This window comes from Notamacropus eugenii, chromosome 1, assembly GCF_028372415.1.
Source record: "Notamacropus eugenii isolate mMacEug1 chromosome 1, mMacEug1.pri_v2, whole genome shotgun sequence".
Taxonomy (NCBI): Eukaryota; Metazoa; Chordata; class Mammalia; order Diprotodontia; family Macropodidae; genus Notamacropus; species Notamacropus eugenii.
This window is the reverse complement of record NC_092872.1, coordinates 610,398,847-610,413,841: the sequence shown is the minus strand read 5'-3', so window position 1 is coordinate 610,413,841 and position 14,995 is coordinate 610,398,847. Positions and strand designations below refer to the sequence as shown.

Sequence of the window (14,995 nt, the reverse complement as noted above, 5' to 3'; positions counted from 1 at the left end):
ATTCTTGACTCCGGATCTATCTGAGCCACTTACCTTCCAGATCAAGAGTCATTCCATTCACTAGTAGTCCTCTGAGTAGCTATAAGAGTGCCAATGTTTTAGAAATTTAGCATCTATTTTGCTTTTTTAATTTTTAAATCCCTACTCAGTTGCCATAGCAACAAACAACAATACTTTAATGGAACCTTAACATACTATGGTACAATAGTTGGATTCAGTTCAATAAGCATTTCCTAAGCACCTGTTACATGCCAGACACTATGATTGGTTCTAGGGAATACTTAGACAAATATGTAACTTTTATTTACCTTCAGGGAGTTTATATTCTCCTGTTGGAAGCCAACAGTTATTAGGATAAACAAATATAAAAAGTATACAAAATAAATGTTGAGAAAATTGGACATGTGTGAGAGGGGAACACTAATCACTAGGGGAATCAGGAAAGACCTGATGTAGGAAGAGGCATTTGAGCTGAATGTAAAAGGCAGTTAGGAGTTCCAAGAGACAGAGAAGAGGAAAGAAAGCATGCCAGGCAGAAGGGGGACACAGCCTATGCAAAGAGAAAGGAAATAAGAGTTCTATGCATGGAAAACAGTGAACAGACCAACTCAACTAGAACTGAGAGAGGATGAAGAGGAATAATGCAGAATCAAAGTAAAAACTAAATTTGAAGTCAGATTCTGAAGTCTTTTTTTTAAAATGACTGATTTGGGTGGTAAAAAATATAATTTCAATGCACACATATATATGTATGTATATGTATTTTCACACACACACTCACACCCATCAGGAGCCCCTGTTTTGCAATCACAGCCTAAAAAATACCTCTAATGGATCCCTCTGGTACTAACACATCCAAAATGGAGATCTCAGAGGACAGAAATTTTCTCTGGCTTACCTTCTATCTACCTTCTATCTTGAGGGCTGGCAACCTTTCAGAGATGTTTTGCCAAGTCTTCATTTATTCATTCCCTCAAGCTTCATGGTGGAGGGAGAAGGAATCTGCAAGTCATCCTCTCAGAGTCTTCTGAGGTATAAGAGCAAACCTGCTAGAATGGGTAGAATCAGGGACTCACTGTAGGAACACCTCCATGAACCTTTCTCCTAGAATGGCAGGAACCTGCTTAGCTGCCTCATGTGTAAAATGAAAACCTTGGACTAAATGATTCAAATATTTCTTTCAATCCTAAATCTATGATCTGTGAATCGATGGTTAAGAGAAAGATTATAAACCCTTTCATGTTCAGTGCTCTTCTCTATTATAACCCTGAGAATGTTTTCATGTTTTTAGCTTAAGTGGTCCCAAAATATCAACTTTCAACAGTCTTTAATAACCAGCACTTTAAAATATAGAGGTAAATGTATGTGGGGATGGGGGGTAGGGGGTGAGGAGGTGTCATGCTTCAAGCTGTTATCAGTTAACACCTTAGCCTACATTAGTTACCAGTCATCTGAGAGCAAGAATAGGACATAAGCTAGAGCTTAGAGAATGAGGGTGAGGATGGAGACTGACTGACTACTTCATAGTTTTGCCTAGGGCTTTGGACTAGGACTCCAAGACATTTTGGCTCCCATAGCTGCCACAGGTTGTCAAACCCTATTCAATCTCCTGAAAATGGTAAGAGCTTAACAAAGTGGAGAAAAAAAATCATTCATGGAATCAAAGAATCCTAATGCTGTTAGGTGCTTCCTGTGATCTTCCAGCTTATCTTTTTGCCTTCTGGCTGGATTGCCTCTTAAACTATATCAGACAGACGGGCTTTTCAAGATTTCAAAAGACTGTCCTATCATCGCACTTGGTTATACTTCTCCATATCTCAGCAGTACTCAAGGAAAGTAGAAATTCATTGTCTAGCCACATCCTACATTGCATAGCCATCTATCCACTTACTATCATCTTTTCTTTTTCTCTATAAAGAACCCCTTTGGCCTCCTCATCTCTTTCCTTTTGTCCTTCTCAAAATAAGAGGCCTTGAGAGGCAAAATAGTTTGCACACAAGAGCTACCTTACTTTCAAGATGGTGGCCATTCCTCTCCATCCTTCTTTTCTTTCATTATCTTTTCCAGGTATTCAATGGCAATGAGTGAAAATAAATTCCACCATGTCTTTCCTTTCACTAAGCGAGGTTGTACCTACTCCTTCCCATATAACCAGGGATAGGGGCATTGAAGCACAGAAAAGCATTGCTCACAAAGGCATGCAAAAAAGAATTTTTAAAGTACAATAGAGAGGAGCTCAGTGAGGTGACAAAATGCTTGGATCAAACCAAGCAAGTAACCATTGACTTCACTCCCTATTTTCCATTTCTTTTCCCATTGGAATTTCAACATCACATTTTTTTTTTGTTGTTGAGGAAAAAGTTTGTGCAAATAAAATTGTGCAAATGACATTGTTCTTTTATGGCTATTCAAGGGAAATAAACAAGAAGATGTATTTCTGTTGAAATAGCCATTATTGTGCTGGGTTGATATCAGACTGGTGCATACTTGCTTATCAGGGACCTACTGTTATACAAAAACAAAATCAGCTACTTAACTCCAGTTACTGTAAATATATTCAAATTTTACTGTAATCAAAAAACCTTGCACTGTAATGGCTTAAAAGAATCTCATCAGAAAGGATTTTGTACGTCTGATTGTATCTGAAATTTTAGCATTTTTCGTACACAGCTATAACTACAGTAGCATTTCCTTGATTTGCATTTAGCATTCTTATTTCTGGGTTGGATTCTTTGATTGTGTTGGTTCAGCACATTTGTGGGAAGAAATGGGGCCAGGCTAGCCCAGTTGGCCATGGCGGTTGTCTCCTCAACCATTTTGCTAACTGGCTACATGAAACTAATGGAGACCAGAGCAAGTGCAAGTAATTTTTTTTTTTATTGACTCCCGGAGATTTCTCAGATCCTCAAGCCTGTTTAAGGCTGTTGCTTCTGTCTCTGTCTCTGCCAAGGGCTCCATCAGCTGAGCTTTTCTCCTGCATTACCCAGTATCCTGAGTAGGGAGAATGTTCCAAAACATTACCCTCCCCCCCAGACGAAGTTGTCATCAAGAACATATATATATTTTTCATGTTGGAAATGTGTTGGGAATCAACTAGCATGACTTTGTGATTCTCTCTGCTTTACAAAACCAATACATCCTAGGTGCTGTCTTGGTTCTTTAGCTAAGAAAATTCTAGATGCAGACCTAAATATGAACTCTTTCTCCTTCTGTACTTCTGTATTTTGATGAGCAGTTCTCCACATGTGATTCAATTGTTGAAGTGTTTCCCATTGCTTCTCATGTTTGACTTTATTTTTTACCAAACAACAACAACAAAAAACCCACAAAGGAACAAATATTCTTTCTCTCTTCCTCTTTCTGATGTGTAATGTTGTGTTGTCCAGATTCTGTATAAAAATATGTATATGATGTATCTGATATTTGGCAGCCACTGGCTGTAACTTTAACCAATATAATTAACAAAAAATGCATAATGTTGGTGTTTGAATTTAAAAAAAAAAAACAACCTAGTTAAGATGTTTGTGTAATCCTGCATGGTTAAAATGTACTTAGTGCATTGAGAAATGTTGTGGAGGTACTCAGTGAAAAGGATGGTTTACTTTTTGATTCTAATGGTGATGGTTTGTTGACCAGAATATCCCCTCTATAATGTTCGTCTTAGTTTATTTAGCATATTTCTATTGATATATATATATATATATTTTTTTATTCCTCAAGATCCAGCATAGTATATCTATCTATCTCTATTGTATTTACTGTTCCTTAAAACTGGTTGTGGAAGCTCGGTTCGTCCGGCAAACAAATATCTCACGTAACAATTTCAATTTAGTTGTGTCCATTTAATTTGCTGTAAGGTTCAGATCTGAAGCATTTCTTGGCCCTGGTGACAGGAGCTATCACCTACATGGTGATTATATCCCTCCTTTTCCAAGGTTGTACTTTTCTCTTAGCAGTACTGAGTTTTTAACTTGTTCATGGGACATTTCTAAAACCATGATGTACACAGAAGGGAAAAGGGTAAGGAATCTACACTAAGAAATATATATAAATATCTATATTTATACATTATATATTAATACACATAATATCTTCTCTAAATAGAATTTCAGCGTGTGTCGGAAGAAAAGGCAGCGGAGACCTCAGTGGGCTAGGAATGAAACGACCTAGATTCTACTTGTAGTTGAATCATTGACTTGAATGGATTTTGGAAAAATGTTTCCCCTACTTGTGCCTCAGTTTCTCCATCTGTAAAATGGAGGAGAGAGGTTTGGGGTTAGGGTGGCAAATCCTTCCCCTAGGTCTTCAAAACACTTTTAAAGAGTCAAAGACAAAAGTAGTTCTGTAAATACCTAAGGTATTATCATTGTATGTTCCATGGCAAATAAACAATTGCTATAACCCAACTTGGAGACATCTGGGCCTTCTCAGGGGAAATAGCTCAGAAGTATGAGCTATTTATTCTAGTTCAGGATCATTCTGGATATCAAAGTCTCATCCTAGCTCCACATGGACCCTGCTTTGCTTAGGAGGTGGAGTAGGGTGAGGAAAAAGGAGGGGGAAGGAGGTATGGTGGGCAATAGCATTATTGAATTGATTTGGATATGTTGGTATTTTCTTTAATTGAACCAGAATCAGTAGGCTTGAGCCTCTCTTTGGCATGTGGAGAAGAAATTTTCCCTTCTTGTATAATTCCCTTATTCTCTAACTCTAATAGCCCCTTTCTTTGGAGGAAGTCACCATGCACAGACATAAGCAGTATTTTTAGTCTAGTTACACATTTTTCAGGTGTCTGCCTATGGCTCACACAAGGAAACTGGCCTTTTTGTAGATAGGTATGCCTATCTGCATATGGGCTATTAACATCTGTCTAAATTTGAAAAAAACAAACCATCTAGGACCATTCAAAACCATCTGGTTTATTGGCTCTGACTTTATTTAAAAGGATATACAAATATATGCTTGATTACGAACTAGTTTGGCTGTATGACTCTCCTAACAGATCAAGGTCAGGTCTTCAAAGATGGAGAGTCTCAAAAGTATCTTTTACTAGAATTCGTTGCTTCATTCATCACACTTGTTATGAGTCCATATGACTTTGAATTTGCAAGCATTGCTAAGAGATCTGCATTGACAAGTCAGCTGGTTTGGAATAATAGCCTTTTGTGTATTTCCATTCAGACAAGATTGTTTAACCTGATCATCCATACCTGCTGGGAAAGGGACTAGTTCTCAAGAACGAAGTGAGATAGGTACATTCTTTGGTAAGGTTAAGTGGGTCCTGGCCTTTATAGGAGAGAATCTCTGTTATAGGGCTACATTCTTGTTCCACTTCACTCCTTCCAGATTCTGTGCAGGATCTAAGACATTCCCAAAATTTGGCATCATGGCAAAGATAATGGGGAGAGGGAAGCGAGCCTTTGTCGAGCCACTCTTATCCACATAAAAGTTTCTTAAAAACTGAGGAATGAGAGTTACTCCCAGGGAGCCTTTCAGATAGTCCACTTGTAGAGAGGAGGTGCATATTCATCAAATCCAAAGTTAAAAGAAAATTTCAGCTGCTAGATCAAATGCATCCTCCCAAACCCATTCTGAATAAGTGTCTTTTATTAGAGCATCCTTAGTGAGAGTGACTCTTCATTTTCTTTTGGGGATCCATTCCAGCTCATCCAGGTGCCTTGGTTATGCACATAGTTCTTTATGTTATCTCATAGAAATCTTTCTTGCTATAAGGAAAGGATATTTTGACTCATTCTGCCCTTCGTGGAACTGGAGCCCAGACGGTGACCAAGATCTAAAGTAGAGTGTTCTTTATCATTCAGAGATGATCTATCCCTAGAAATTTCATAATTTTCATAGATGATAGAGTTAGAAGGAACCTTGGAGACCATCTAGTTCCAACATTGTTTTATAATTTAGGAAAGTAAAGCCCAAAAAGATTTATATGACTTGCTTACAGGTTCATTTGGTTTCATCTGCCTGTGGACAATGGGGGGAAATGGCCTAACTTCATATTTTCCCTGTAAGGAGCCCAGAGGTCCCCAACCTATCTAGGTTTATTTGCCTGTAGGAGAACTCTTCTTGTTGGCAGAGGTAGATGCCAATTATAAGAATATTAAAACAACTCAATATAATCTAAATTTTTTTTTCAGATTTAAAAAAAATTAACTGAAGACCTTGATACTAAAAGTACCATTGCATGGTCTCAGGTCTGGACAGTGAAACTAACCTGATGAATCATCCTCTGTTTCCTTTTACTTCCTCTATATTCTCTGGTTCTCAGAGTCCATCTGAGGCAAGTTTCATCAAGTCATTAGGTCTCTCTTCCTACCAAAAAGGAAAATAATCTACTCCTGATTAGCTTGCTATGTGTTTTTGTTTTTGTTTTGAGACAAAACACCTGATCTATAGATTATTCCTTGTCACCTTTCCTGGGACACTGCTCCAACGCTGCAGCTTCCTTCTGCAGTAGATGGGAGCCGCTATGGCTAATGTTAAAGCAGCCCCAGGCAAGCAACAGCTGAGGAGGATACTGATGATCATGTTCAATGAACTGTAGGAAAGAATGGTTAATACTCTTGTACCTCACCATTTCCCTCAGGAAGATCTAGGCCACTTTTCCCTATTGACCACTAAGTTTTTTATTTTCTCCTTCAGACACTCCAGGTAATCTTCTATTGAACCCAAGTCTCCTTTGCAGGATGTGAACTGGAATGGGAAATACCTGGAATGTGCCACATATTGCTGTATAGTTCTACAGAAAAAGACAAGGTCTCCTTGCCCCAGTAACAAGAAAGCACTGTGGGAAGTAGAGATGGAACCCTAACCCCCGAGACAGGACCACCGCTCTACCATGGCAGCTGGTTTCCTGAACTATTTGACAAAAAAGAGATAACAGAAATAGATCTGTACTTCACCTGAATCCAATCTATAAATTAATTCAAGACTGTGGTTATTACACAGTTTCCTTAACTTGCTATTTTCTGATTTAGGACTCTAGTAAGTTATAGGATATGCAGTCAGAGGGCCCCCTTTTTAGAGATCAGGAATGTAAGGCTCAGAAAGGACAAATAAGTTTCTTGATCATGGTCCCGCAGCTGTAAATTTTGATACCTGTATTAGAGCCCAGGTTTTCTAATTTCTAGTTCAGCACACTTTCCATTGAACCACGTTAGTTCTGTCAAACCACTATCCTCTGTCTCCCTTGCAATTTGACTCCTAACAGTAAAGAGAAGTGAGTCTGGGTAATTGTGGTGGTGGTGGTGGTGGTGGTGGTGGTGGTGGTGGTGGTGGTGAAAAGCACTGACTGTTTACCTTGCTGTCACTGTCCTGCCCAGTCTTGGACGTAAGCAAGATACCCTTGAGAAAACTTCAGAAAGGACTCAACAGAAACACTGTTGTCTCTTCCCAGTGCACTAGTGAGCAAGCACTATTGAGGAATTTGAAAAGCAGCCTCCTTAAGCCATCTGCTACCTAACTAAAGTACTTGCCTGCTTCTTTTCTTTAGAAAGAACAAATACTTTGCATGGGTTCTTGATTGACTGGCCCCAAACTGGAGTTTTCCCATCAGCCTACTTATCTTTTGTGCCTCATAAGTTAGACCCCCTCATTTCCCAGACCTTCAGTCACTTCCCAGTAACCCCTGGAGTAAGAACATGGGACATGGGGTTACCCAAGATTTCAAAGAATCAGAGAAACAGGAAGTAAATGGTATTTCAGTGATATTCTAGTCTTCAGCACCCTTCCAGGCATAACTCCAGTTAACTGATCCCACACAGTAGCTGTCCATTCTTTTTCAAACTCTCCAAGAACTTGGAGTTATCTACACTAACTTCTCACAAGTCTCACAGTCAGAAAATTTTTCCCAATATCTGTACTCTTCCTTTCCATCATTATTTAAGCCCATTTACTTCTTTTTTTGTGTGTGTCTACTGAAATTAGAAATCACCTTTTCTAGTATTCTTCCTTGAAGGGTGAACACGTTTTTTTTCTTCTCTAGTGGAAGATAATAGAAGTATCCCCTCGAGCTATACAGTATTCTCTTTAAGGATTTGCTTATTAACCATTGTCTATTAGTCAGCTTTGTCCAGAGGAGCCTTGAATTTCCCTCAAGAGTGGCCCTTTCAAGGAGTTTTCCTCAGATCCCTCAGTGGTCTTTTGGCTTTCATAAAGAAGAATGAAGTGTGGAAAGCAAATATCCATGGACAACATTCCTGATTGCTTCTGGGGCATTTGATGATGCTTTAATTGACTTGTCTGTAAGGTGGATATAGTCAGAATGGTGAACTACCTTAGAGAAGGATTGCAAAGCCAAAAAAAAAGTTGCATTGAGAAAAGGCCCAGGTTAGGAATCAGGAAACCAACTAAGAAAGCCAGATGAACCAGTAGGGGCAACTTCCTTTACAAGAGAATAATCTTTTCAGGAATCACCTATGTTTTTCTTGTTGGTTTTTCTGGTTATTACAAAGACAATATCCCTTAGACCTACCCAGACCAAAACAAGATATCTTCTGCCACAGAGAGGACAGGCCTGAAACAGCCCAAGAGACTGGGCACTCTCCTAGATGGACCTTCTTCTCTACTGCTTACTACTATCATTTGTACCAGCAACACCTTCACTTTCTCTCATGTACTCAACTATTGCCATTGAACAACTCTAGCGCATTATACCTCTCTACCACTGAATTCTAAGATCCATTAGTATTCTATAGAAGGTGCATTCTATACTTCAATCTAAAAAAATGTTAGGGAGATCTCTATTTGGCCCTTTGGGATCTCTTTGGCCCTACTACCTCTATATGCATGAGCTAGATTAAATAGCGCTGTCCTTTAGCTGAAACCACAGACAGAACACTGTAGTTCAGCCTTGACTATTGAAAGCATTAGAGGTAAAATTGCCTGTACCGGGACCTCCCCAGCACCTTCTCAGAAGTCTGTCCAGAAATATAAGGAAAGATCTTTCTCCCATCTCCTACCATAAATCAACTGAACTTTCCTTATCTAAAGGCTGAGAGTACTCTAATCCTTTAGTTCTCTCCCAATTTCTGCCCCAACTGAATGGACCCTAAGCTTCTGCCACCTCCCCTTAGAAGCCTCTTCTGTGGTCTCATAGATTATCAGGACACTTGCTTTCCCCAAGATTTTGTACATCTCTTCCCACCTGGTCTTGAGAAATCTGTCTTGGCTCTCCTTTAGGCTCTTTGTATTCTCAATCAAATGGCACAGTAGTTGAGAGCAAAGAAAAAGAGGTATCAGGCCCCATCTTCCAAAAGATGAGGTATTCAGTGCTCTTGTGTTATTCATTCCCATGTCTGTAATATGAAAGGGTGTTCTGATGGTGACCTACTTAACCTAATTCTGCATAAACCTTGGTGCTTCCGCTTGATAGGCTAGTAAAGAGCAGCTGCTGTGCTAGAACAGGGGGTATCAGAGAGGAGATTAAGATAGAGTAGAAAACTCAGTGCAGTTGTTATAAGTCAGAGTCAAGTATTTCCATAGAGTTTTACAAAGGGCATGCCCTCTGCAACCATGTACTGTATATTCAGAGCTTCAGGAACCAAGGCTTAATATGCCTGAAGGAAAGTTAATGGGAAGAAAGAGACCCCTCTTCCCTGGCTTGTTTACCCTCAAACTGGCTACATCTAATTGTCCTTATTCCTGGGTTGCTAAAGTCCTCGCTGCCTTAAGAACCATCATATATGCAGTCAGAATCAAAAGGGAGAGCCCCTTCCACTAAACCTGTCCATGGTACGGTATGCCTCTCTATACTGCTAAGACTGTAAAGTACCTATGTCCCACCCTACCCCAACAAAATCTTGCTTAAATTGAACGATTTCTACACAGTCCATGAACCTCAGACTTCCCAGCTGGAGAGAACTCCCATTGAGTCATTAGTATCTCCTATGATCTTGGCCTCGCTTTGCTTCAGATCAGGATTGCTCTCAGTTCCTCCACCTCAAGTCCCAATGCCCTTCCCCTATTCTATTTTTATTTCAATGCTGTTCCTGTGAAACATTCGATTTCTTTTCTTCTAATCATGTTACTGGGCATCAGCTTTAGCATATTTCTTTGTACTTTCCACCAAACTCTTTAAAATGAAAGGCAGTTGCTGTCTTCCTCTGGACAATAATGAATGTATCTACTGTAAGTGCAGACCATATAGAACAGTGGCTGAGTTAAAGAAAAGAGGGTTTTTGTAAAGCCTGTTTATTTTTTTAAATCAGTTTTGAGCATTCCTCTTTTACCACCCTTCACATGGTTTTGGGGAACCCAAATTGTATCAAGGTCTCATGCCAAAACAAGCCAAAAGTTGTTTCTTTACCTTTTTCCTCCATGCACCATGTTTTAAATGATTGTTTCAGTGTCATTTTAAATGTTTTCTTGTGACATGTACTGACGATAAGTCATCTTGACAAAAAAAAAAGATTTATACATGAATCAGAAAGTATTTATTTCAATTTTGTACCTTTCCATTTTAATACATTATAATGTATTGACTCAACTGAGATAATATAAACAGTTCATTTTAATAACACGTGTGTGTGTGCCTTTTTATTTCTTCAAGGGGGAGGGACCATGTGCCACAAAACACTATGGGAGTAGAAAAGTCAGCATGTAATAAGCGCTTATTGGTTTTAATGCCAGGAGGGTGGGATTTTACAGTGCTGTCCAAAGACTTTTTAGAGATGGTTGACATCAAGAAAGGATGAAACATGTGATGGAGGATAAAGAGAATGGGGACCTCCAATCTACCAACTTCTTTTCTAGCAACACTACCACACCACCAGCAGCAAAAAGGTACCCTATAACTGCCACAGCACCCTTACTCAATAAAATAAAATTTAAAAACCTTCAAGGAACATGGGCTAGAAGGTGAAAGTGCAGCATAGTATAGAGGGAAGTTAACATCTAGTTGTGCTGAGTTGTGGAAGAGAGCCAGATGTGAAGCCAAAGCCACATATGAACTCAAAACCAGATGTGATTGGGGGAGAGGAAATGGACTGAACAATGGTTACTAGCATTTTAGGTTGTTGTTTTGAAGGAGCTAGCTGTATTACCATCCAAAGCAGGATGAAAGAACCCTAAAATCTTAAGAGCTTTCCAGAAAGAACTTCAGAAGTTGAAGCTGCTTGCCTAGTACATGGATCTTCTCTACAGCAACCTGGAGAAGTAGCCATGAAACCTCTGCTTAAACACTTTCAATAACAGGGAAATCATTACTTCCAGAGACAACTTATTCCACTTGGGGACTGAAAGGTCTTCCTTACATTGAACTGAAATGCCATACTCTCCTGAAAATAACACCCACTTGTCCTAGTTCTGCCCTTTACAACAGCATCCTTTTTCCACATGATAGGACTTCAGATATGTGAAGACAATCATCATACCCCCTAAGTCTGGCTCATGAGTTACTGTTAACTCTTTGAGTTGCTTATATGCTAAGAGTTCTTGGCATGCTTAGAAGAACATAATAGGGACTGAACCCATGATTTCATTGGTCTAGGGAATGAATGTATTTATGAGGAAATTTTCTCTGCCAATTCAGGTTGTCCTCCTCTGGAATTTATCATATGAGAGATTTGCCTGTAGCACTGAGAGAGTGAATGACTTGACTGAAATCACACAATTAATTTGTGTCAGAGAGAGGATCTGAATTCAGATCAGCACTATATCCACTACTGTACCTCTCAGAAGAACCTAATAGATGATAGATACCAAAGTCCCACTAAAATCTGAAATAAAATTTTTATGAAATATAATCAGCAACTATAGCTATTATGATTTCTTAGCTTATATTGTAAAGAAACTCATCTCACCTGTATGCTTAGAGATCATGTATTTAGAGCCAGAAGGGCTTGAGTCCATTTAGTACAAACCCCTTATTTTACAGGTGGAAAACTGAGTCTTAAAAAGGTCAGACTCACCCAAAGTTACATAGCTAGTAAGTGTCTAAGGGGATTTGAATTCACTAGGTGGCACAATGGATAGAACACTAGACTGAGAATCAGGAAGACATCTTCCTGAGTTCAAATCTTACCTCAAATACTAGCTGTGTGACCCTGGGCAAGTCTTTAATCCTGTTAGGCTCAGTTTCCTCATCTGTAAAATGAGCTGAAAAAAGAAATGGCAAACCACTCCAGTATTTTTGTCAAGAAAACCCCAAATGTGTCACAAAGAGAAAAACACAACTGAAAAGACTAAACAACTTCCTGATTCTCAAAGCACAGCAATCAATATACTACACCATGCTGCTACCATATTCTAGCCCCTTTACTTGGGGATAATGCAGATGAAAGTAAGAAAAAGAAGAAGTAAAAAAGGAAAGGAGGGACTCCAGGGGCATCTGAGTGGGGAGAGATGCTGAATGAAGGAATATTCTAGTAGCTTTGGTCCCTGAACTCTATATTTCCTCAATCAATAGGTATAAACTGAGTGCCTAATATGTTCCAAGCTCTTGGTGTATGTTGGGTGCTAAGGATAAAAAGACAAAAATTAAATCATCCTTATCCTCAAGGAGCTTACATTCTGTTGGAAGAGAAAATATGGATATACAAAAGTATACACAAAATAAATACAGTATATTTTTTGTGGTGGGAGTACTCTAGCAACTGCAAAGACTTTATGTAGAAGGCAGCGCTTGAGCTAAGCTTTTATAGTAGACTATCACAACACTATAGTTCCCCAGGGACTGGAATGAGGTAGCCTTAGCAGAGAAGCCTTTCCCAGGCAGCAGCAACTTGAGTGCTTGAGGCTCTAGGAGGGCTGGTAGACAATATTCTGTAGTCAGCTGACCTTTATCTTCTCCTGCTAAAGTGAAATCTCCCTTTTTTTTTTTTTATTCAAATAACCAAGGTAATGGTTCTCAAAGCTTAGGCCAAGAATGGCCCTGGGTCCCCATGGGTGTTCTGGGTAGTCTCTTAACCAATATATGTATATACATAGAAATCCCTTTAGGACACACACACACACACACACACACACACACACACACACACACACACACACACACACACACACACACACACACCCCAATGCCTAGATTTTAATTGATGGCATGAATTAGCAATTCATCACATTAAAAAATAAGACATCAAAAGCTATTAGAGTCTTTCTACTTAATTGTTAGCAAGATTTTGGGGGGGGGGGGCGGGGAAGAGGAGAAACAAGATGGAGCTAATTATTTTTTATCCAGTCTTTCTCTACTGAAATATGAACCCTAAAAATCTTTGAGACCACTAATCTAAAAGATGAGATTTCTATTTGTTGAATTCCCACATCCCCAAGACTCATGAGTGTTATATGTGTTCAATCCAAAATACTTTCCCTTTGGTTTTATTAGCCAACTATCAACCCATAGAAACACATCAGAAAAATGTTAATAAGTAGTCCCAGTCCAGAGTGAAGTAGTAAAGCCTGAAAGTTTAGAACTCAGGTCAAAAGAGTAGGACCCCTGAATCTCCCATCTATAGGTTTCTAAGAGAATGAAAAAACATTATGTCACATTTCCTTGGAAAATTATATTGCCACATGTTTCAACATCAGCCTAACATTAGTATGTACTCCTTATTCCCATACTCATATTATCACCCAGGTAGTTTGTTACATTGTCTACATTTGAGCCAATGTAGCTTAACCTCAGCAATGACTCAATTGTCTTTGTACAGGTTTTGATGAGATAATATCATTTGGTCCCAATAACAATCTGGGAGGCCCTACTCTGTCTCACTTAGTGAAAGGGACTTCTCTACATACCTGCCAGTCCTCTGACTTCTGTCCTTACTTGTCATACTTTCAGAAGTGCATTCTCCATCCTGCATTTGGATCTCTTAGGTTCTGTTGAAGATATTTAATTTAAGAAAAATAACTACCACTGCCTCCCAGAGGCTTCCATTAGAAATTGAGAAGTTATTTAGCCAAGAAATTGAAAAGAAATCTTCCTACAGAGGATTCATTTTCCTTTGAGTTTCTGGTTAGGGACCTAAGAACTTTAGTTCAGAGTTTCATTTCCCAAACATTTTGGTGCATGACCAAACCTTTATTGAGGATTGATCTAATGGTCCTTAAGATCTCAGTTAAAATGGTCAGTTTTGTCAACTGCAAAATAAACTGCCCTGTAGGCCCCTTACCAGCAGGGATGACTTGGATGGTATGTATGTCTATAGAGAGAGAAAAGGGGGAGCCAGGAGAATTACTTCATGCTTGCTCTCTCTAATGCTGACAAGTTAAATAATTGTCTTCATCAAGTAAAACTTTTTAAAGATAGCTTGGTTTCAGAGGGTCCGAGAGTGAGGTTGACTCTAAAGCTTGTCTTCCCACAAAGCATTCACTTTACAGGAAATTATCAGAGATCTTTAAGGATCCACAGTCAGGCAACAGACATTTATTAAGGGCCTACCATGTGCTGAGCACTGTATTAAAAAAAGGGGGATGCCCCAAAAAGGCAAAAGACAGAGCTTCCTGTCAAAGAGCTCATAGTGTAATGGGGGAGACAACACGAAAATAGTTAGGCACAAACATGATATATACAGGATGGATTAGAGATTATCAGTCGAGGGAAGGCACTAGGATTAAGGAGGATTAGGAAAGCTTTTCATAAGAAGATATAATTTTAGCTGAGATTTGAAGGAAGTCAAGAACTAGGAGATGAAGATGAGGAGGGAAAATATAGGGATTAGGGATAGCCTTGGAAAATTCCTGGAGTCTGGAGATGGAGTATCTTGTTTGGGGAAGAACGAGGTCAGTGCCACTGGATCACAGAGTACGTAGGTAGCAGAAGGGGAGTACTGCACTTGCATACAATGCAATTAGAAGTTCTTCTGGGACCCGTAGATTGTCCCTAGGGATGGATAATTCATTTTGCAAAAGTATTAACAATAAATGATATCTATATAGCAATTTAAGATTTATATAGTTTTTATATGCATTATACAATTTTATACATTATACTATTTTAAAGTGTTATTGTCACCATGTTACAGATAAAAATCTGGAAGCT

General features: G+C 39.0%; 1 long non-coding RNA gene across 4 annotated transcripts in view; it reads right to left on the bottom strand.

The window, feature by feature from the left end:
• LOC140520707 (uncharacterized) overlaps positions 1-14,995 on the bottom strand; it is a 76,536-nt gene that overhangs the window by 37,477 nt on the left and 24,064 nt on the right. For 2 of the 4 annotated variants that reach the window (XR_011972615.1, XR_011972618.1), the window contains exon 1: positions 899-13,137. The exons of 1 other annotated variant lie outside the window; for it this stretch is intronic. This is a non-coding gene — a long non-coding RNA (uncharacterized lncRNA). Of the gene's footprint in view, positions 1-898; positions 13,142-14,995 lie in introns of those variants that run through there. One more of the 4 variants, XR_011972617.1, reaches the window with a different exon arrangement.